General features: G+C 45.4%; 1 long non-coding RNA gene across 3 annotated transcripts; it reads left to right on the forward strand.

Annotated features, from left to right (window-relative positions):
- Positions 1-9,298: 9,298 nt before the first annotated feature.
- Positions 9,299-19,027, forward strand: LOC111770886 (uncharacterized). 3 transcript variants are annotated; one of them, XR_011433429.1, is made up of 3 exons: positions 9,308-9,665; positions 9,762-17,661; positions 18,823-19,027. It is a non-coding gene; the product is annotated as an uncharacterized lncRNA (long non-coding RNA). The 3 variants fall into 3 exon arrangements; XR_002804331.2 differs by having other exon boundaries at positions 9,319-9,665; positions 9,762-9,896; positions 12,444-19,027; XR_011433428.1 differs by having other exon boundaries at positions 9,299-9,665; positions 9,762-19,027.
- The last annotated feature ends 5,486 nt before the right edge of the window (positions 19,028-24,513 follow it).

Genomic DNA, 24,513 nt, shown 5'->3' on the forward strand with positions numbered 1-24,513 from the left:
TCGCCACAATCACATCAGCAGTTACATATCACGCATGAAAGCATTTCATATGACCACTGCTTCCGCATTCATTCCTTCTGCACCATTTGGCCTGTAGATGCTGGGCGGGGAGAATTTTTTTTCAATAAATTTCTTACAACTCCTGATGACTCGTGCAGTTCTGTTGTCTCCTAATCCGGTGACAGCAATTTCATATTGCACGTCAATAAATTATAAGCACAAGTGAAAATCAACCATTATAAACACATTTGCCTCCATCCCCCAGCAACAGATTTAGAGATGACATCCCTCTTTTGTGAAGGGAAGGCAGAGAAAGAAAAGCTGGTTTATGTTGTGGGCATTAGGCTCTGCTTGGGCATTCTCTGTAACACACACACAACATGTGGCTTTAATGACAGACCATCCAGGACTCTCCCTTCCCCTGAAGAGCTAAGAAATAGTCCAGGAGGATTCTATCTTGAGAGGGAGACGCAGGCATGCTATCAACTTCCCTCTTGGAGATATCGAGGTCCTCCCTGGGAGCATTTCTCTGGATGTTATGTCATAGACAGATTCCTAGATGAGCCTTCAAACTTGGGACAGCCAATGTTTTAGTTCCCATGACCCAACCCCTGAGGCAGAAAAAAACCACATCTATGTGTTTACCTCACAGTCTTCAGTTTATTAGGTCGTGGTCATTTGGCCGGCCCCACCAAGAGCTCTTCAAGTGTCCAAAAGCATATTTTTATGGATCCCCAACCATGAAGAGGAAACTGACTGTCCCAGGAAGAGGTTGGTATGTTGTCAACAGCACTGTCACCAGAAACAACAGGCTCAGAACCAGAAAGACGAGCGTGATTCCTGCAGCCCAGCCCAGCCCCATGACACGTGGTCCCCAGGCTTACATTCCTGTGGGGGCAGTACTCCCTCGCTCCAAGTGTCAAAAGAGACTGCAGCTGATGCTTCTCGCCTTCTCTTGTCCCCTCAATGCCTTCTCTCCTCCACCCAAAGCTCCTCTGAGCACTTGTGTCCACCCACCCCTGCTTGACCAGGGCAGATTCAAGCCCTTTGTTTTCAGAGTGGCAGTACAACCCAACCCCCATCTACCTGGGATGAGTATCTTGCAACTTCTCACTCCTTCACCTTACAGGACCACTTCTCCCCACTAAAGAGTATAACCTCCTCCATATTTAACAATTCACTATTTCCCCCATCATGCACAATTATGGCCTTCTCACCACCCTCCCCCCAAACTTTTTCAGCCCCTCCTTCATAAGACTGGAATGCAAAAGTTATTTCCTGAACCAGCCTGGAGGCAAGACGACTTGAATGTTAAAACAGGTACTTGAGTTGTCTACAAGCCACTTCACTTCTGAGGGTCACAAGGCCCAATTTCATGGTTCCTATAAGAGCATCTGCTTAGATGAAAAGGAAGGTATTGATCTGAGTAAGCTCGATATAGAGTTCCAGGCCCAAGCCTTTCCTACTGTGGCTGTCATTGAGAAATTACTGAACCATGTGCCTTTAGGGTTATTACACACACTGACTATGCCGAATGGGAAAAATGTTCACTGGACTTGATTGGTTTTGCATGGCTAACACTTTAAGAAGTCTCTCCCACCTCTTAACTATGATTGCCTTTTAGGACACTATGGTAGATGGAGCCTAGTTCACACTTAGTGAGTCTGCTTTTCCCTCTCGTGAGCAATACAGTGGGTACTTTGGTACACTGTTACTTGAATGCCGACATTAAAGGTTTGGTGAGTACCTCCACCATCAGTGCAGTTGTGTCAGCAAAGCTGCACATTGAAATCCAAATCTCGGGTGAGGGTGCAATTCATCTCTACTAAGGCACACTCTTTACCAGCACAGGAAGGCATAGGAGCTGTGTAATCACCCTGCCAGGCACTACCTGGCCCATAGAGGTGCTTCATGGGGGGAGGGAAGGGTCATGTACAATACAAAATGCATCATGGGGCTTGGCTTCAACTTTTGATAGTGAAATCGTATGGTCTCATATGAAGAGCAACATGGCATCCTGACTTCCATAGCTCATGGGCCCACAAGGCATGTCCCTCAATCAAGTAAAGAGATCTGCCGTGGAATTCTAATGGGCACTAACAAGTGTGAGCCACTCAAGGTTTTGTCATAGGGTCCCCACAAAGGGATCTCCTTTAATAATCTACCCCAGGCTTTTCGCCAATAGGAATAAATGAACAGGGAAGAGCTGCTTGTGTACATTAGTGTTCAGAGTAGAAGCATCTGTATTAGTAGGGTTCTCCAGAGAAATGGAACCGACAGGATGCATCTCTATACGCAGAGAGAGATTTATTTTAAGGAATTGGCTCACGCCATTGTGGAAACTTTGTGAGTCCAAAATCTGGAGGGGGTAGTCAACAGGCTGGAGACAAATAAAAGAGGTGCAGTTTGAGTCCAAAGGCCAGTCTACTGGCAGAATTCCCTCTTTCTTGGGGGAGGTCAGTCTTTGTTCTCTTAAGGCCTTCAACTGACTGGATCGGGCCCACCCACATTATGGAGGACTATCTGCTGTACTCAAAGTCCACTGAATCAAATATGTTGTATATATTTTATATTGTGTATTTTATGATGTTTTGATATCTTAAAATAAAAAACTTTTCTGGCTGGGGAGAGACTGCCCCTCCCTGAGCTAGCCAATTCTTAGAGAGAGCAAAGGGACTAGCCAGGAGCATGTCTTTGAAATGCAAACTAACCCATCCAGAGCTACACTCTCTGGCTGGCCTGTATACCCCAGGAGGCAATATTCCTCAGTTTTAACCATCCCAGGGCCAGGTACCAGGCTAGTAGAGACCACCACTATAGCCCAAAGCTTTCCAAAATTATTTACACTAGCCAGTCCTAAGCTATTCCCTCTGCCCTGCTTTCCTTTCCCTTAGAATCCCCAATAGAAGGGTGGCCTAAATCTTCCCCTCACCCCTGTCGTCTGCCTCCTGACCACCCCGGTGCTTCCCCATGTGGCCCTGAGTGGTGAGCCGTGCCTCCCATCTCTAGGACCCATGAGTGTCATAAACTTTGTTTCCTTGAGCTTCTCCTCTCTCTCATCTTGTGGCCACACCTGACTGACCAGCTCATAAAATAGAATACAAAAAGCATTCTTTTTGAAGAAAGAAGACAAAACACTGGGCATCATGAACAGGACAGGCTAGTACTGGGTGGGAGGGGATTTAGGAGATGCCCATAATGGCCTGGCTGGCTAACTCCATCCCCCTTGGGATCTACCACCTGGGAAGGCTTGGTGACCTGTTGACGCTCCTGTGCACTGTTCTGCGCTGCTTCGTGTTGCCTCTTCTGAGTACTGCCAAGGCCACCCACCCTAAAGTGTGGGTCTGGTCCTCCTAGAACCCTCAGATTCCACTTCTGGCCACCCCTGACTCAGCAAGAAGGGGAGAAACTTCTCCTGACCCTCCTTGATGACGGGGCAGACTGGTGTATTTGGGTAAAATTATCACAAAGCTCCACCACCAGGATGGGGGGGGAGAGTGGAAGGGTGACCGTCCCCGAGTCTGCAAGGGCTCACTGGGGATCAGGTGCTGGCTATTAGCTGATTCGCAGGCAGGTGAGGGCTGGGCAGCCTTCGTGAAGTTGTTTGTATGGACGAGCAGCACTGGGATAAGGGACTTCCTCATGTTCATGTTCACGTTCCTCATGTTCCTTCCAACCAGCGAGGGGCATCCCTTCCAGGGAAGGCCACCATGGGGCCCCAGGAAGGTCCTGCGGCTGGCAATCCCTTCTCCAACACATGTCCTGCTGCTGTCTCTCTTTGTCCCCTGACCCCATGAGGTATCAGAAGTCCCATCACTGGAGACAGGCAGCTCAGTGTTTAACACAAAGGGGGAAGGGGAGGAATATTTCATTCCACTGCCCCTGAAATACCTGAGGAGGTTTCCCTGATGATCTGAGATTGCACAACTCCTGGTCCATGTGCACTTTTAGTACTTTACCTATTAACATGCTCAGAGTCTCGTCCTTAAAATCAAACGGTCAGAAACCAAAGAATTCAGAAAATAAGGTGAGACCACCATTATGCTCTTGGATGTTGACCCCAGACCCTCTGTGGTTGACCAGGACACCCTGGAGAGGCAGCTCACTGCTCACAGCAGAGGCCACTCAGGACCACCTGGAGCTTATCAGGGAAAGGAAAAGGAAAAAGAGATGGTGAGGGAAAGATGGAAGACCCTAAAGGAAATGTTTTAGCCACCTTGAGATACAAGCCATTCTAAAGGATCTTGTTTAAGAAAAAAAAAAAGTGAAGAGGAGAGGATAATTATACTGTTGCTGGGGAGGACAGGGGCCCACCCAGGGAGAGGCTGCAGCCTACAGGCCCTGGGCCCCCTTCTCTCTTCTCCTCTTATCAGCCAGAGACACAAACTAAAACCCATTTAAGTTACCAACCAAAGACTGGTAAAAGACAGTCGCTTCCTGTTATAAATACTTTTTAAGAATTTAATTTTCATAAAATACATGTATTACTTATGTGAAATACATATAGAGTATCGACTACAGATTTTGAAGGTGCAAGACATCATTGTTGTCCAACGGAGGAGTCAAAGCCATTTGAAGGAACTGTGACCAGTGCCTCTTCTCAGAAAAATTTTTCAAAGACTTGTATCATCATGGGCTTTCAGAGGGTGACCACTGCATTGTAGTTTTGTGGCACTCCTGTTCTTAGGTGATACGTGCTGAACTATTAGGACCAAAATGTCACGATGCCTGCAACTTCCTCTCAAAGGGCTCAAAGCAAAACCATTGCAATTGGTGGATCTAGAGGGAGGACGTACAGGTTCTCTCTGTACTACACTTGTGTGGACATGCAGGGCTGAAACTTTTAGAAATAAAAAAGGAGAGGGGAAAGAAACAAAAAAACTCATAAGAACCAAGATTTTCAGCATAAGAGGAGTTTCAAGCAAAATTAAAAGGTTATACCAAAATACCGTAGTCTTACATTTGAATTGGGACTATTATTATAAAATCACAGCTTTTTTTTCTCTCTTAACAAAAAGTTCATATCTCTTAGCCCCCACTTCTGAAAATGCAGTGACAACCCAGTCACAATGGGGACCGCTGACACACAGGCTATGGTCTCTGCTCCTTCAACTAGAGAGAACAAGGATTACTTAGGGAACCAGTGGACTCGGTGGAGCATGAGATGCACAAGAAGAGCCTGGGAGGTCTTGTTGTGCTAAGAAGTAGGGAAGCTATCAAAGACGGGTGGACCACGTCCAGAGAACACTGGCTCAAAACTAAAGAGGACCCCCGGGTAAGGATGGAACATTTGTCATCATGGCAAAGAATAATGACTACATATAACTGAAACACACTAAATAAATAAAAATCCACAAATTCATTTTCACAAACAATATCGTTTATAATTGGAGTTTGTTAAGGCACCAACTGATTACTACGGAAATTGGTAAATAGAAAAAAAGATCAGCCATTTATTCTGTCTTCCTGGTATAAACTGTATTTGAGGATAACTAATGGTTATATGAAGGAAATATCTTCCTTGCAGAAAATTTCCAGCTAATAAATGAAGAAGGCATGGTAGATTTAGGAAGTCACTATTTTGCAATCCTGAATGAAGTCATAGGTCTAAAACAATCATCAATGGTTTGTTTTAAAGCCAATCAGTGAAAAGCTTGGTGGGGAATTTGATACTAGAGGGTTGAGGCTGATACCAACTGAACCCAGTTATCAATCTCATCCTCACGGAAAGCAAGACAACCAGAAGTCAGTGGACCTCCTGTTGTGATGTAACAGGAAGTGCACAGCACCAATGATGAAAAATTCTGGCCCAAAGCAGTCAAACCTGAAACTAATCCAGTCTCTAGACCTAACCACCAATTTACAGGAAATACGGAAGTTGGAGAAACCAGTCAAACAACAGCACAGGAAGCAACCAGTCAAATCCAGAATGAGAAACTTTATACAGGATAAATGACCTACTTTCTCCAACAAACAGTGGTATGTGGAAAAAGAAGGAGTGCTATTATAGAAAAGCAGAAAAAGAGACCCAGCAACCATGTGTGTGGGCCTTGTCTGCATCCTGCATTGAACAGACCAACGGCAAAAAGACACTTTGGAGAGAGTCAGATAAATTTGAATATGGACTGGGTAATGTCAAAGGCTTATTACTAATTCTGTTAGTTGTAACAGCGATGGGGCAGTTATTTTGGAAGAGAAATGGCCCCATCAGGTAAAGATGCCTCCTGAAGTACTGACAGGTGTTGTGTGTGGCATGATATCTTGGATTTGCTTTAAAATACTCCAACAAAAACAAGAGAGGAGAGAGAAAAAATGTTGAGAAATATTGAAGCTAGGAAATAAGAATACTGGGATTCATTACATGTTTGTGTATATTTGAAATTTTTCCATAAGCAGAAGTTAAAAAATGAAAGAAAAGAAAGAAAGAAGAAGGCAGGAAGGAGGAAGAGATGCAAAGCGTTTATTATTGCAACTGCCCCTCCCCCATGTTGGCCAGCACCGTTTTTCTCTCTTGAAGACCTGGTTTGAAAGTCATCAAAATTGTTATTGTTGTTTTTTCACTTGGCTAGTCAAATGAAAAGAAAGGATGAGAGTGGAGGTATAGTGGAATACGATTGAGGGAAAAAATGCTTTGTTTTAGTAAGAATTTATTGCACTGGAAATTTCAGGGAATTACAACTCTGATAAATTGGATTGTCAGTGGGTATGCCTTCCCATTTCAGCTCTTTTTTTAAAAACAAATTTTTTATTTGATTGATTGATTGATTTTTTAAATCTATTTTTTATTTTTTTGCTTTTTTCTTCCCAAATCCCCCAGAACATAGTTGTATATCTTAGTTACGGGTCCTTCTAGTTGTGGCATGTGGGACACCACTTCAGCATGGCCTGATGAGCGGTGCCATGTCCACGCCCAGGATCTGAACTGGCAAAACCCTGAGCCCCCAAAGGGGAGCATGCAAACTTAACCACTCAGCCACGGGGCTGGGCCCCCATGTCAGCTCTTTCAAGGAATGTTTCAACAACACTTAAGTCCCAGTCTTCCTATATAAATGGACCCTGATTACATTTCTACTGAATGACCAGGAGCAGTTGACTCACCGGTGGTCACCATGTGGGATTAGATGACAATGTCAATGGTTTAACATGTGGGTTGACAAACAGTTTTCTCAAGGGCCAGACAATAAATATTTTCAATTTTGCTGGATATATCACATCTATCACAACTACTCATCTCTGTCACTGTAAAGAGAAAAGAGCCACAGACAATACATAAGCAAATGAAGTGGCTATGTTCAATAAAACTTTATTTATAAAAACAGATAGCAAGCCAAATTTGTCCTGAGGGTCATAGTTTTCCAACCTCTGATTTAGCAGATGGAGCTGATTCTGTCCAACGTTTAAAATAACTACCATGGAAATGGATGTTTCTAATAAACTCCCAAAATACATATGCTTTTTCATGATTGCTTTCTTCTGAAAATGTATGAAGTGTCCAAAAATATTGAAAAATAATAATTTTTAAATCATAGTATTATGAAGGCTTAGGAGAAATATCTTACTCCCCTGCTTTTATTTCCTCTCTTAGATAACAGACTGAACATAATTTGGGAAAAAAGCCACCTAAAATCTTTATTATTATAAGTCCCAAACCTTGGTAGACAACAGGGTCTTAAAGGAAATTAAGTCAGCGTTCAGTTGGGTAAACGATTGTTCCACTCAGGACAGGTCTGAGAGAGCTGATTACAAAGTTTTTGTACCATTACTGTTTTGATCAAGGTTGTTACCCCACCAAACCCTGAGAATCCACAAACATAAGTAGAAAAATGTTTTCTTATCATAATCAACTAAAATACAAAACAATAATGAAACAAAAATTGTCCAAAATACCACTCTTCCCATGAAATCTGCTGTCGACCTGTTTTTCCCTCTATGCTTCTCCAATCCTGGTCCACACGTGCACATTTTTTTCAGAATTGCACTTATGGGGTACGTGCCATTTTGACTCCCACGTACTATTCAGTGCACATAGTTCCCTCTGTGTCTTCATCAGCTCCACCATTATCCTCCTCAGTGATTGCATGATGGTGAGTCCCCCGAGTCGTTATAGGGCAGCTTGACGTCCTCCTTCCTTTCTTTAGGTTGAAGAGCAACAGAACTCCCCTCCTAATGGAAGAAAGGGAGGGAGTCCTATAAGATTCAGAGAGGGGATTTCTTGGAACCTTAGAAGATGCTGTGCTCAGATGACCTCTCTAAGGAAAGGCTGCCAAGTTCTGGAAAGCTTGAAGGACTTAAAAGAGAAAGTTTTCATTTAGAGCATCCATTGCCTGGAACATATCAAACCTGAAGGCTGCGTTTCAATCCAACGGCTTCTAACCAGCTGAAACTGATGGATGACTAGCAAAGCAGAGCGAGCCCAGGGTGACGGTGCCTCACCCACTTAAATGCAGACTCTTCAGTGACCTATGAACTGTGTGGCTTGTTTTCATCAACTGCGTGCAGACGAATGGCCTGGTGGCCCCCAACCCTGAGTGCAGACCTCACTCGTTTATTAGCAGTGTCCCTGTAAGCACACACCACATTCCCGATACATTAAACCTCCTGACCTTCGGCCTCCGAACCACGCAGGAACATGGTTCATTGGCATGTGTTCCCTTATTGGAGAGCAAATAGACTCCACACTGGCTTGGGGATCATGCTAGAGGTCACTGTCTATAGGACCTGGAAGAGGAGGAGGAGATGCCGTGATGGGACAGGAGACAGGCTCTCCTCAAGAGCCTCTGTCCCAAGTTCGCCCAGCTGCAGATGGAACCAGAGATCCACTGGGGGCTGGGAAGCTACCCCCCTCACTGTCAGCCTGCCTCTGGTTCTCCCATGGCTGCCTTGGGTCTGTGTCAGCCGGTGAACTCCCTCCTCCTGGGAGCACAGCCATGGCCAGGTGGGCTCCCCACACCTCCTAGGGCGGGAAAGTGCGTCCTCCTGTGCGGGCCCCAGGAAAGTATGCCCACATGGGTCACCCTCCCCAGCCAGCCAAGGGTCCCCTGAGTGTTCAGTTGTTATAAATGACATCAGACAGATGGGCAGGGAGGTGTCCCTGAAGTCCCCTTCCTCTCTCCCAGGGGCTCACTCCATCCGTGAGAGCAGATGCCATAGAGGAAGGAAGTCAAGACTCCTACATAATTTGGTTTCTATTTTTGTCACGTGTAGTTTAGTTTTGTTTTGCTGTTTTCTGAAAACCCGCCTCACTGAAGAAGCATGTGGGAATAATTCTTGCAATCGTTTGTTCACTGAGTAGGTCATGTCTGACCTGACTGGTCTTTTTCTGACAAGCGACAAAAATAGGACTTCTGCCAGGGCCTTTGCAGAGAGCTCCGGCTGTTCCCACAGCCATCCCATCTTAGTCGGTTCAGCTGCTGTCACAAAGTACCGTCGACAGAGTGGCTTATAAACAACAGAAATTCATTTCTCACAGCTCTGGAGCCTGAGTCTAAACAGGGTCATAAACATCCTTAAAAGTCCTGTCACTTAGGAACAGTTCTGGGCAATGAATTCTCCTGGAGCTCCCAAGAGCCAGGTCTGGGGCGGTCACATTTCTAATGAGGAGGATGCGTGTCTACACACAGCAGCATTGTCCTCCCTTGCTGTCATTCTGAATGACAACTTTTAAAGTTAAGCTCTTAAAATCTTTGAATTCTAAAAATTGTCTTTCCTGTGTGTTTTGATATGAATCTCTTAAAATCCTTCCTTTTCTCTATACTTGCCAGTGAATGGGCCGGTTACCACTTGACCAAGAGAAGAAGCAGAAGCTAAACACCATGCAAGGAGGGTGTGAAGCTGGACCCTATGGCTGTTTCTGGACTGCTCTCCCACTGTACCACCTACCACATAAACCCTCCTCTGTGAGTATTGGCAGACAACCACCTTCTTTGTAATTCGTTTTCACAAGACTTTTTAAAAAAAATTTTATTATTTTATTGAGGTCACATTGATTTATAACATTGTGTGAATTTCAGGTGTGCATCATTATATTTTGGTTCTATTCAACATCACTATTTATTAGGGAAATGCAAAGCAAAAATTTACCTGACATTTTTAAAGGGTAAATTCCTAAGACTCAAGTTCGCTATTAACTCACTCTGTAACTTTGAGTGAACATCTGCACTTCAGTATTTAACACATAAGACAGCGGGTTCAGGCACCAGCCGGAGAAAAGGTCAGTTTAAAGAAAAGCGAGTTCTGCCTGGTCCCAGGGAAAGTGGATCAGAACTTTACCTTCTCAGGGTCGCCATCTAGTGGCAAATAGGGGTAAGATGGGCTCCACCTGCCGACAGCGTCTTCCTGGTTCTAGGATTTTATCAATAGCTCAAACCCTAATCTCTGATGCACCAATTCTCCACTATCTAATTTCCCAAAACCAACTCTCTGAAGACATTTGTCCCAGTGATCTATTGTCCTGCAACTTTACTTTGTGTCTCAAACAATTCAACAGAGCCCTTTCACCACCAGAGGCAAAGGAGGACAAGATCGGGCCCCCGGGGGATGGGGAAAGATCAGGCACCAGGACTAAAGGGGAAACGAGTGACAGGTCAGACACTAGGATGGGGTCGGGTGTTAGGGCAGACACTAGGGCAGGAACAAATGTGGGAATAGAAGCGGGGCAGAGACAGCCATAACCTGCAAAAATAGAGGTTGCTAACTTCGCTTAAGGGAGGGCAACCTCACATGCTGACATATAAAATCAGGCATTTGAGAAGTGCCTCAGTGAAATATGAAACAGACATCTGGGGAGAATCGTAGCAGCAAAATTAATATGGTGAAGACATGGTGCAGCTAAAAGTTTTGGAAAATTCCTCTCTTCAGCAAATGGGTAACTTGATGAATCCGTATTCAGCACACTCACCACCAGGTACAAGATCTGCTGTGAGTGCATTGGTTTCAGTGGGTTGTCTGCTTTCTGTCATTCTGGCATTAAGACATGCCAATCTGACGGCAGCAGTCACACGAACCAACACGATGAAATCATTTTGTGGGATTTCTTAGCATCCAAGGATTGTAAACTGAATGCGCATTCAGTAACTGAAATCACATCCCCATGTCCTGTTTCGGAGTGGACAGATACTAGTATATATATAAACCGCGAATTGCCCACTACACAGTGCTCAGCATTTGGCAGCTCTTCATGAACACTTGTCAAATATACGAATAAATCTACGTGAACTGAAGTAAGGTTACATTAATGTGTAGATTATAATCAAAATAAAAATATAAAATTTAACATTTTCCTTAGAGGCTTTGGTTTCCCAGTTGCCAGGCGGTGCATGGCACTGTGACAGAGCCTGTGTTGTCCCTCTCGGGGTCCAGAGATCCTGGGACAACACGGGGTCCATCTCTCAGAATTTTCTCCGGGCTCAGTGCCCCCACTGGACCTTGAACCAGAGAGGGCAAGTCTCTCCTTCATGTTCTCTTTTTTCAACACCTAGACAGCAATTCTCATCTGCTTGTTTTTTTTATGTACTTTCAGAGTCTTCTTTATAAGCCCCAATTTTCTTTTTTTGATTAACCCATACACCAGTTTTCGAAGAAAGGTCGCCTGCAACTATTCAGTCTCCCCGCGCAGAAACACGACGTGCCTTTCCATTTGTCAAGCACTGCTCTGTCTTTCGCTAGCATTTTCTGTCTGTGCTGTAGAGGTCTTGCATAGTCACTGATAAGATTCATTACAGCAATTTTATGTAAGCTTTGTTTTCACTTTTTCCTGATTGTGAATGGGATATTTTTTCCATTTTATCTTATTTATGAAAAATATTTTCTGACTCTAGAAATATTATCTGATAGCTAAAAAAATCTAAAGTAAAGAAACAATAAAACGCCAGGAATCACATCACCCAAGAGAAAGCCAACATTAACGTTTGAGTCTATTTCCTTCTCTTTACACATATTTTTCCTTAGTAGATACGTTTTATCCTGTTTTTTTATTCCATGTGTCATGTATATTCAAAATAATGCCATAACTATTATGACTTCATAGATAGAATTTTTTTGATTCCATAATATTTAATCCTATGGCTATGCCACGATTTACTCCGGTTGCTCCATTCGTTGGGGTGGGTTTAATGAGGGGGACTGTCAACCCAAACCCCACCCCATTAATCTGAGCGTCCAGCTTCGGAATCAGAAGACGAAAGTCAGTCGAGGTTTCAAGTTATAGAGACACTTTAGCTCCAGCTCCCTCAGCCCTTTGCCAACCACTTCACCTGCATTATTATTTCATATAATTGTCCCAACAAAACCATAAGATGGGGACTATCATTGTAACTTAGTTGTTAACCTCTTGCATTTCTTAAATATATTTAGGGCTAATTTTATAATAATCTTGTTTTCTTAAAATGTTTGTGCAGTTTCTTTTTTTTTCTGATTTTCTGTGCTTCTCAATCCGGCATCTACAGATATTTAAAATGAGGTCATGAGAGTGGGTCCTAATCCAGTATGATTAAGGATTTACAAAAAAGCCATATAAAGTCCTTATATGAAGGGGAAATTTGGATGCAGACGCGGACACTTCCAGAGCGAAGATGATGGGAAGACACCCAGGGAGAAGATGACCATGTGACTGTAGTCATGAAGTTACAAGCAAGGAACGCCCAGGACTGCTGGCAAACCAGATGCTAAGACAAGGCGGGGAAGGATTCTCCCCGAAGCCGTCAGAGAGAGCGTGGCCTTCCCGACACCTTGGTTTCAGACTTCCAGGCTCCAGGACTGAGAGACAAATTTCTGTCCTTTTAAGTCATCTACTTTTTTAAATTTTGTTATGATAGCTCTGGGAAATTAATACCTCTGGGATCCCTTTGACAGCTTGGTAGAGAACAGATGTGAGGTGTGAGGAAATCCTGAAGGTGGGGAGAGCTGCTGGGAGCCTGTTTTATTGCTCTCCGGAGAGAGAACAGGAACCTGAATTAAGACAGGGCAGTAAGGAAGGAGAGGAAGAGAAAGATTAGAGAAATATTTAGGAGAAAAAACCAGTGAACTTGGCATTGACTGTGTGGGAGGTCAGAGAGAGAGACTTACAGGATTTTATCCTGCAGTCTGGTGGGGCGACAGGTGAAACTGAGCAAGTAGGAGGAAGAGCGGTCTTCAGGTGGCAGACAAAGATGAGTTCAGGTATGATGTCCTCAGTAGAGATCTGAAGGCCTCTTGAAGAATGGAAACCCAATCAGCAATTGGAGATTCATCAAAAATTCCAGGTATCTGTACTGATCACCTTTTGCTGCATCAAAAAAATCCCCAAATCTCAGTGTCTTAAAACCAAAAACATTCATTTCTCACCCAGAGGTACGTGGCCTCTGCTCGCGCTGTGGGCTTGGTTCAGGTCTGCTCATGTGCTGCTCATTCCGACATGCACGCTGCCTGGGCACAGCTGCCTCCAGTGTGCCCCCATCAAAGCTGAGGCTGAAGGGCTGAGCTGAGACACAAGACTCTGCCACTTCTTCCCATCAGCATATGATCAGGCCCTGAGTCAGTGGATCAGGGGAGTAACTTCACCTCCTGGGAGGGACCACGAAGCAAAAGTGAGGGAAGGCGTGCTAGAGCAGTGTGTTAACTGTGTCTTTTATTCTCTGCGTTTAGATGCTTCCACTCTGGGGTCTTGCTGGCCCTGGAGGGATTTCCCTCCCTCCTAGGGCTATTAATTCCTAGAGGTAGTAAACAACTCGCCCATGAGCTTTGCAAATGCAAACCAACCCATCCACAACCCAACCACCTTTTTTTTTTTTTTGAGGAAGATTAGCCCTGAGCTAACATCTGCCACCAATCCTCCTCTTTTTGCTGAGGAAGACTGGCCCTGAGCTAACATCCATGCCCATCTTCCTCTACTTTATATGTGGGACACCTGCCACAGTGTGACTTGACAAGTGGTGTGTGGGTCCACACCCAGGATCCAAACTGGCGAACCCCAGCCCGTCGAAGTGGAATGTGTGAACTTAATTGCTGCTGCACCACTGGGCCGGCCCCCCAACCACCTTCTTTATCAGACTTTCGCACTCATGACTACTACCCCCTGCCCTTATTACCCCAGGGCCATATACCAGACATACCCCTGAGCCTGCTGAAATTATTCAGACCAGCCAATCCTAAGCCTGTTTCCTCTGTGTCACCAATTTCTTCCCATGGAAATCACAGTAAAGGCTCTTGTCCAGTCCCCTCCACTCTGCCTCCCGATAGATCCAGGTGCCTGCCTGTGTGGCCCCCTGCGGGTGGCACGGCATGCTCCCTCCTCCTGACAACTGTAAATGACAAAGCATCTTTTCAATGGCAGTCACTTCCTCATCTGTTGGCCTTACCGCACTTCAAATTTTCTATCAACACACGATATACAGAAGCAAGCAATAATCTAATCTACTGCATTGTCCTTAGAATCTCACATCCTCCTGACGTGTGAAAACTCGAGTCCCGGGGATGTCTGAACCCTCATCTCCCCCAGCTGTGCCACACCTGGGGAAATGGGATAGAATGTAATGCCACATCATAGCAGAAATGGGAAATTCAGCAGAAACATTGCAGGATCAGAGAGAGGGCTCCCAGCTCACTGCTCCTTCTAGATCAGGCACCATGGCAAAGACATATTTCAGACAACAGAGGAAGTTGATGGATTCCCACCAGTCAAGTTAAAAAAGCTTTGTCTGCAGGCCAAAGTCTGTGGGCTTGTTCAGACCGTGGTTCTGCAGCCAGGAGGTCTTGCCAGCTCTAACCTGTTCTAATCTCCTCGGGGTGTGTTGCAATGTGGCTTGTTTGTTATTGAAACAAGAGAGAGTTGAGAAGCCTCACCTGTGGTCTCCCCTGGGGGAAAAATGTCTCCTGGAACAGGAGAGGAGGCTGGGGCCCTCTGGAAGGCAGTGCTTCTCCTCTGGTGGAGAAAACCTTGCCTCTCTGGCTCTCCGGGACGAGGCCAAGCTTGTAGATTAGATGAACATGAGAAACGCAGTGGCCTGGAACGGGGGCGGTCAGAAGCACGTCCACTCTGGCTCGCCATTCGATGGAACTTGGCAGCTGACAGCAAGGAGCAGCGAAGTGAGATGGGTATGGAGAGCTCAATGAGGACTCAGGTTTGGAGGCTTGCAAAGTGCACGCAAATTTAAGAGAGCTCCTGGCCCAGGCTCAAGATGGGCAGGAGGCCAGCCCTGCCCTGGCCAAGGTGAGTCAGCTTCCCCGGAGGCAGCTCGGTGCCGCCGCAAATACTCTGGGCTGTGGGAAGAGAAAAACAGGGGCTCACATGCTGAGTGATGAATATGTCACAGTTATAAAGCCAACTTTTGAAAAAAAAAACTCCTTCCTGGACGAATACACTTCCACAGCAACCTGGAGCACGGCCTAGTCATATAAAACACCCAAGTTTGGGCCAAGATTGTAAAGAACATAAAACATAGTCCTTGCCTTCAGTGACCTTGTTCTGCCCTTTACAGTAGAATCCTCCCCTGTGAGCCTGGACCAGAGATCTGTTGTCAGTTCACTTTAAACTGGTGCTACAAGAATCACCCACCCCAAAACAGACATTCATTCACCCCGGTAAAGCACCAGGAGAAGCAGAGTTCCTGACATTACTGAGGACTTGTTGATGATGAAAGTCATGGACAGCCCACCTTTCTCCAGCTCCTGGGAAGCAACAGGTCAGTGAGGAATGCGGAACTCTGGTGGCTAGTTGACAGTGGGAAAACCGACTTTCAGATGAAATAACAGGATAAACACTGAGTATGGTCCACTCTGCCAGCACTGCTCACAGCGGGGTTGGGAAATGTCTTCTCCCAAATGGGGAGGCCAGTGAGAACCAGATCGCTCAGTCCCAGGGGGGAGTCTCTCTATTTGAGCTTCAAAATCTAAGCTGACACTCTGCTTCCTGACCCTTCCCCTGGGGCAGCAAACAAGAGGCCATCATGTCCCTACTGTGGGTGTGGATTCTCCATGGCTCCCACCTTCCCAGCTTGGAGCAGGAAGGCAGCTCCAGAGGCATCCATGGAAGCAGCTGCTGGTCTGATGGGTGATAACTTGCTGCCACCAGAGAGGGCAGATGCACCACTGTGATCATGAAGCTTGAACCTTGCTTTCGTGGGTCCTTTGTGAAGAAAATGGGGATTTCTGAAATCCCCTGTGGTAGGCTGAATACATCCAGGCATCAGCTGTCACGTCTAGAATCTTTGAACGGACCTATTTGGTAAAAGGGTCTTTGCAGATGCACTTAAGGGTTTTGAGTTGGGATGGTTATCCCGGGCTTTTCAAGTATACCCTAAATGCCAGCACATGTTATAAGAGAGACGTATAGGGAAATCAGAACCCATAGAAGAGCAGGAGGCAAGGGGTCCACAGAGGTAGAAACTACAGGCCCAGGGACACTGATCTCAGAGTTCTGGCCTCCTCAGCTCTGAGAGAATCAATTTCTGTTGTTTGAAGCCCCAAGTATGCGGTCATTTGTAACAGCAGCCTCAGGAAAGGAATCCAGCTCCAGACCCAGGACGAAGGGACTTAACCTCCTGCTGCAGAAGCGTCTGCTCTGTCAGGACTCGCTGTTATCAGAGCAAATCGTGGAAGAGCAAGAGTGCGCGCATCCTTCTCGTGACCACTGTGCGTGCCTGAGCTGCTTCTGCTGCAGGTCTGAACAGCAGAGGAGGCCCACGTGAACGTGCAAGAAGACAGCACAGCAAAGATATGGCTGCGAATACCTCCCCCAAACATCTCCAGGGGTGCCGTGATAACAGGAATCTAGAACATTCCAGCCATATCAAATGTGAAAGCATTGCTTTACCTGACTAGTAGAAAAGCACAACTCTGTTCCCAGGGGTGGGCACCAACCCTGCCCAGCCCCCCATCATGGCTGGGCTTCCTCTGCCTCACAGCCTCAAAACTCATTGCCAGCCCACACGCTTGCAATTACAGATAACACAAAACTCAGCTGAAGCTGGAGAAAATAAACAAGGGGCACGGTTAGAACCATCCAGAGGAAGATCAGGATTCGGTGTCCTTGGACCCATTGTGCACACAGTGTCCACAATAACCCAGGCTACGTTCACGAGTGTCTGATTTATGCTCAGATCCTCCGCTTTTCAAAACTGAGACGGCTGCTACAATCCTGGGGCGATGCTGTTTTTGTACCTTCGCAGAGAAAAAGAGCTTTTCTTTCTCCAATGATTGCACAAACATGCTGGACTTCACAGTCATGGAGGTTTCCACCACAACCCAATCCTGATCATCATTTTGGTGAAAGGAATGTCCTCTCTGGTTGCTGAGGCCTCAGTTAGGGGTCCTTTCTGGAACACACTCTGAGGGCAGGTGTGTGGGTCAAGCATCCCACCTCAGAGTGGGAAGTGAGGCCATTCCCACCTGAACAGTGTGCTTGAGGGAAGGGGGTCAGGTAACGGACAGCGTCCCATGCACAGAAATAAATAGTTGCCTGTAATCAGGATCAGAGCAGGCAAGGTTTCAAAACAAGTGCTGTTGTGCAAGCGCCCAGGAACCCTGAGAATAGAGGTTCCTCCTGCCCGCAGCAGCCTCGCTGGGTCCCAGTCTCAGAGCAGCTCCCCCATCTTCTCCTGCAACCCAGGGTCCAGCCGGCATTCACTATGCAGGGCCTCTGCTTCGTGCTCCTGACCTGCTTCATCCTCTTTCCTCACTTTGCCACAGGTGAGCTCTGAAGCCAGGCTGGTGTGGGGGCACAGGGATCTCATGCCCAGGGAATGGGGACCAGCTGGTAGGGGGAGTGGGTCAGTGTCTGGAAATAAGTAATAAATCTGAGGGTCAAGTCGAGCGTCAATCAAAGAATGAATGTCTCAGAGGAGATTCTTAGCTTTCTCTTAATGGCCTGAAACACGGCCCTCAGTATCTCTCAGGGTAAGAATGGGTCATTTCCCTGGCATGCGGAGCAGTGAGTAGGAAGAGACAACACCACTGGGCCAGGCCAGGCTTCCCAGCCTAGGAACAGACCACAGAAATAAATACCAACAGGAGGTGCAGTCCACAGGGCTCATTTGCTATCCGACATCCCTGCCTGGGATAGAGCCCAGGATAAAGGAGAGAGCTGGACCCAGGAGCCAAAACACCAGTGTGTCTTTCTTAGCTCCGATGGTGACTCGTAGTGTGCACTTGGACAAGTCACCGAGCTGTCCTCAGACTCAACCCTGTCTTCTCCTGAAAAGGAGGACAAACCCCAGAGTCCTACAGAGTCTGATTGAGGACAAACAAGGGAGAGCGTAGGAGGGGCCTCACAGAGCAGGAGAGACACGCCAGGTGTTTTCCCCCTCTGTGATTCCTGCTCTTTTACTTTTTGTGGCCTCTGTCTGACAGCCCACGGTGACAGGCCCACATGCCAGCCCCTCCTGAGGCCTGGATGCTGCACAAAACATGGAAGGACGGGAGGCCCTTGACCCCTGTCTGCTCTTTCTGCCCAGTTCCCATGGCCCAATCTCTCCTGCCCTTTTGTGCCCAGGGCACACCAGGGTGTGCAGTGTGGGGTGGTTCTCATCAGGCTGCATGAGGCTGCACAGAGTCCCCTTGAACATCTGGAGCAGGGGCTGGACGCTGGGGCGCAGGCAGGGGAGCCTTGAGTCAGCATTCTGGGCAGACACTTTGGTACCTGCCCTCTTTAGAGCAGAGGCTGTCCTGCCCTTCAGGAACCAACACAGCAGTGGCAGCAGAGCAGAAGGAGCGGGGGCTCCGTAGGGTTTCTGAGGGAGGCGCCTGCAGAAGGAGCCTCTCCTGCCGGCTCTGCGGTGCACATATCGCGACCCTGCATTCACAGGGAATATTGCTCCTGACTGAGTAACTGGAAGATTTTGCTCTCCACAGCCCAGGTCCTGGTCCTAGACTCAAAAGACAAGTGCAATGGTATTGGTGGCCAGTGTAAATGGTTTTCTTGCCCAGAAGATCATGAAACTATTGGTGTCTGTTGGATCTATGGAGCAGGGAAATGCTGTCTCCCCATGGAGAGCTGAAGAACGTGAGAGGAAAAGCAGCCAGGGACTGAAATAAAGGGCTGACTTTAACTCTGAAAGTGCTGTGATAATATTTCCTGAAATAAAGAAATGACCTGTGCTGTATGTAAGAAAGATGATTACTGCGTGTAACAGTGTCTGGGAGAGACGTGTGTGGAAGCAGAGAGGGAACTGACACGTGCCTGCCGGGGGGAAGCCTGGTGTGCCTGAGATGGGAGATGCTTTTACATGGAAATGTTGGGGTGTCAGGTGTGTGCTGGAAGAGGGGATTCTAGATCCCTAATTATGGGAAGGGAACTGTGGTGTCCCCATATATGGCAGATGTGTATGCAGGGCGAGAAAAAGGGGGAAATTCAATCAGGAATTCACCTTGTTCTGTTTTCCATTAACACTGAGCCATTTCCTGGCCCTTCAAAAGTTTATCGGTTGACTCGGTGAAACCCCATCCCAGAACACAGTGTCTTAAAACAGACACCACCTACGAAGCTCGTGATTCCATGGTTGGCAAGAGGAGCTGGGCTCAGTCAAGTGAATCTTCTGGTCTCACCCACCAGGTATTAGTCCCCTGGGGCTGTCATCACAAAGGACCACAGCCTAAGTGGTTTAAGCAAAAGAAATAGATTTCCTCACAATTACAGAGGCTGGCAGTCCAAGGTCAAGATGTCAGCGAGGTTGGCTTCTTCTGAGGCCTCTCTCTCTCACTTGCCGAGGGCTGACTTCTCCCTGTGTCTTCCCATGGTCTTCCCGCTGTGCACACCTGTGTCCAGATTTACTCTTGGCAGCACACCAGTCATCATGAATTGGGCCCACCCTAAAGGCCTCGTTTTAATTTAATTACCTCTTTAAAGACCTTATCACCAAACACTGTTACATTCTGAGGTGTTAGGGTTTAAGACCACAACATATGAATTTAGGGGGACACAATTCATCACAGAACACCTGGGCTTATTCCTGCATCTGCAGTCAGCTTCCAGGATGACTGGGGCTGCCTTCTGGCTGAGACAATGGGAATCTCTCAGCCAAGTCTCTTCTCGTCTCAGACTCACCCAGGCTTGTTCTCATCCTGGCTTCCAGGGTCGCAGGAGAACTCAGATTAACATCCCTCCTCCTGGGAATGACATTCTAGTGGAGGCAGATGGATAATGAGAAATCAACTCATTAAGTGACACCCGTGCTGAGATTAAGAAGAAAGCAGAACAAGGGGATGCCTAGTGTCCACAAGGTACTATTTTATACTGGGTGGCCTGCATGAGCCTCTTTTTTTTCCATCTATGATTAATGTCAGTTTGTTATTAACACTCTCAGTGGAACCTGCACAGAGGATTTGCACCACCTCCTGTAATAGCTCTTACAAAGGAGGAGAGAACAGTGATGTCCTCAGACCCCTGACACAGACACAGCACTGGACTCACCCCGTTTACAGATTCCTGGAGGGCAGGGAGCCGCCCCGCATTCCTCCCTCACTTCACCCCATGTGTCCAGGAGTGCTGCTGCCTTTTGCGACAGAGTGGTCTGCTTCTCCCAGGGACACTGCCTGCTCTGTGATGAGGGACAGTGTGGGCATGAGCCATTGCCCCAAATACACACACAGGTAGTTCCTTGTCTCTGGTAGGAGGATGCTTCCAAATTTGTCCAAACAAAACACATCTTGGAGTTGGAGGACTGAGCTTCATGATCTCTAGCACTTTCCTGGTGGTTAAATATGCCCCTTTGGCAGCATATGCCCTTCACGTCAGCAGCACCTCCCCACTCATGATCCTCTCGTCCCAACAAATTCAAATCAGGGTCAGACAGGAAAGGATGGAGAGTCTGAGCAAGTCTTGAAAAGGGAGACACATAAGCAGAAGAGGACTGAGATCTGAGGTCAGCAGACACTGCAAAATAGCCCTGGCCTGCAATTCCTCTTCCTTCTGTGAGCTGGGACAGTGATTTCATGATGCTCTAACCACAATCTGGATGCTGCAGGCAGGAGGAGAGACTGGGCTCAAGCAGAATCCTGTGATGTGGTAAAGGACATACACTCTCAAAGTTTTCTCAATACTTTCTCCCATCAGTTGGGTTTTGATGCTTCCTGGCCTTCTCCCCCGATGCTCAGACAATCCAATTGCTTTTCTCATCATCTGCCTTCCAGTCTGCTCTATCCATGGATCCTAGGCAGAACCTCTTGGTAAAGGGGAGCTGGGGTGACTTTCCTCTGACTACTTAGTTCAATACACCATGCCACATAGGAGCAGTCTTTGAGTCACTAGAGTTTTGAAGACTGTGTCTCTACAGAAGCTGCACTAGGTATTTTCACAGGGAGAATTCAATAGAGGGAATGGGATAAAAGAGTTGGAGAAATGAAACAGCAAAAGAGGACATGGGGTGACAACGGCAGGACACAGCCCCCACCTCAAGGCCTGAGAGGGCCAAGAGAAGACATTGAGGTTATAAGAACCCAGCGACTCCAAGAAGGAGTCCACCCGGCTCTGATCCTGCCACTCCAGGAGCTCCTCTGGGGCTCCATGTGCTGTTTCTGGGAGTGCCTTGTCCTTTTGAGTTCCTTAAGAATGTGATGACCCCTGAACAGAGAGTCTATGCTGACAACCGTCATCAAGGACAACTGAAAGATCTGGTGTGGCAACTCCTGTGTCAACATTCCTAACCCCTCCCCTGTAACCCACTGGTCTTTATAACTGCTTCAAGATTCTGTGTCCCCCTTAAGATGGTTCTTTTGGACATTAGTCACCCATCTTCCTTTTTGCTAGCAAGCTGTAAGAAAATGCCCTTTCTCTGCCACCATCTTAAGTTGTTTTAAGTACATATATTGTAACACATAATCATTGTTAAAAAGTTTCCCCCAAACCTTTTACCCTTTTTACATTTATTCAGTTTGCCTGTTTCTAATAATCACTTAGAGTGCTTACAAAACTTCATGAGACATTTGACAATATTAGCCATTTTTTTAAGTTACTATTTTGGCTAACCAGTCTTTTGGTAGAGATAACATCAACTTATTTAACCAACAAATATAGAATAAAGGCTATATGTCTGCATCATAGCCAATGCTCATAACTCTGAGAACATGTCCATTTTAATCAAACCATCAATCTTAAATTAGTTTTCCGTTACCAAAGACTAATTTTATCATGTTAACTGGAATGACATTTGGGTTAATTTCTATTACATTTAGAATATATGTAAGTGCTTACTTTCAGCCAATTGAGCAGAGCTCTTTAGAAATAATACTGTCTGGAGGTAAAATATCACACCTACAACATATATATAGACACACATACACAGAGACTGCATGGCTGTTGTTTTAAAGTTCCTGCCATGAATCAGGTCCAAGGCTCCCTAGCTATGAATCCAAATTTTGTTTTAAGCCTTTTTACTAATAATTGTGCAGCAGACACTCAAGATGCTAGACTTTTGGCTAGGGGACTCTTCTCCTTTGTTTTTCTTCCCTCTTGGGAATTAGTGATGGACTAAATATTTCCCAGAGGATTCGTACTTTTTGTACCAGCTTAGTTTTGATGTTAAAACTTACTTAATTAAATTTATTTTAATCTTGGCCCACTTGACCATGCACCAAACTCTTTCCTCACGGCTCTCTTTCCACAAACGTTCTGTAACTTTCTTTATACACTTAAAATTTATCCCATGCCTTCTTTCCTTCCTAGAACTTTAGGATAAATTTATGTTTCTCAACAAAGCAAACAAAAATATTTCCATTCTTTATACATACTTTACTGAAAAGATACATCTTACTTTCCTTGAATACAAAGATGTTTTCCTTATGAAATTTTTGGTATCTTTAATGACATATATTAATTAGAATTTTTAATACTTTCAGACCTCAATTTTTACTGAAGGCTAAGAAGTAAACAGTTATGCAACATTTACATTAGCATTCTGTGGCTTGGAAAATTTGTAAATGCTTTTTATTATTTCTAGAAAAATGTTACTTCACAGTACAATCTTTTATTATAATAGAATAAATGTTTACTAATAGACTCAAGCAGTTTTTAGCTTCTCTGCAATAAGGATCCCAAAGTAGATACACCTATCTACTCTAATTAATGTCTAATATTTTATCTGCCATAGAAATGACCTAGATATGCAATAAATTTTAGCATTTAACTCAATTAGCAAAACGCTAAGGTTTCAAGTTACCAAAGTGTTTTGAAATTATTTTAAGTGCCTACCCCATAAGAGCAATTGTTAAAAATTTCATCCAGCTCTCTTTTCGTTTTCACGTCTTTTTAGTTTACTTGTTCCCATACTGATAACTCTGAAAATAGGTTTATGTTAATCAAACCAACAAACTAAAATAAGCTTCCACTTGCCAAAGATTGTTTTATATTGTGTTAACTTGAAAGACATTTGGGTTCGTTTCCGTTACATATGTATCAGTGCTTACTTTAAGCAAACTAAACAGAGCTCTTTACCATCTGGAGGTAAGATATCACACATAGATGACACACATATAGACACACATACAGACGCTCCACAGCTATTTTAAAATTCCCACATGAATCCGGTGCAGTAGTGTAAAGGTCACTGGTTATGAAAGAATAATGGAATTCAAATTTTGTTTTAAGCTTTTTCTCATAACATTTGTGGAGAAGACCCTCAACATACAGGATTTGGGGCAAGGCTGCCCTATGGCCATTTTTCTTGCCTTTTTTCCTTCTTTTTTCCTCAATCTTAAGAATAGGAGCTGGGCTGGATAAGAGTTCCTGGAGAGGTGAGGCAATAAGCCTTTTTGAGGTAAGGGAAATGGGTGGAATCTGAACTGCCTCTAGAGCTGCTTGCTACCTTTGCAAAGCTTTGTAACTTGAAGAGACTGCTCTTTATTTCTCATATATTTGGGTTCTAACATAAAAGACATTACAGGTCAATCTACCTATCCTACCACATCATCCTAATTGGCTTCTTTCCCTCGGGGTGCTTAGTTTCATTTTAACTTAGGGAAGAAGTTGAAGAAATTCTTATGAGGCTCTGAATATCAGCTTCCAGTTTGGCTGAACTTCTCATCATAAGTTGTTAACTCCTCCCAATGTCTTGTCAGTTTTCAGAGGGACAAAGAGTAACCACCTGGCAATATTGAACAATTCCATTACCTTTAACATAGCAGTTTCACAGAATGCCTCTCAAAGTCTCATTAACTCTGGGAGAATATTACAGGGGTGTCTGTAAAGACATGGCCCAAGATATTTTCCTGTAGGTAAATTTTATAACTTAATTTTCTATTAGCTTTGCGACAAAACTTTCAATAAGGTTATTTTTTAATTTTGAAGTTTTTGCTTTTAAGTGCAACTCTTAAATAATCTGATCCAATCAGGATGTTCCTTCTAATGACTGCTGCAATTTCTCTGAGGCTGGCAACAATTTCGTTGGACCCTTAGCGTAGAATGCAGTACAACTCACATTTCTGTCTGACTACCTCTGACTGCAAATGGGGTGCCACCACACTTTGTCTGACTGTACATAAAGACCCTGACCTGATGATTATTGAGCCAAACCCTCAGACACAAAGCATGGTAAGAATTTTTTTTCTGGG

The sequence above is a fragment of the Equus caballus genome, chromosome 27 (genome assembly GCF_041296265.1).
Source record: "Equus caballus isolate H_3958 breed thoroughbred chromosome 27, TB-T2T, whole genome shotgun sequence".
Lineage (NCBI taxonomy): Eukaryota > Metazoa > Chordata > Mammalia > Perissodactyla > Equidae > Equus > Equus caballus.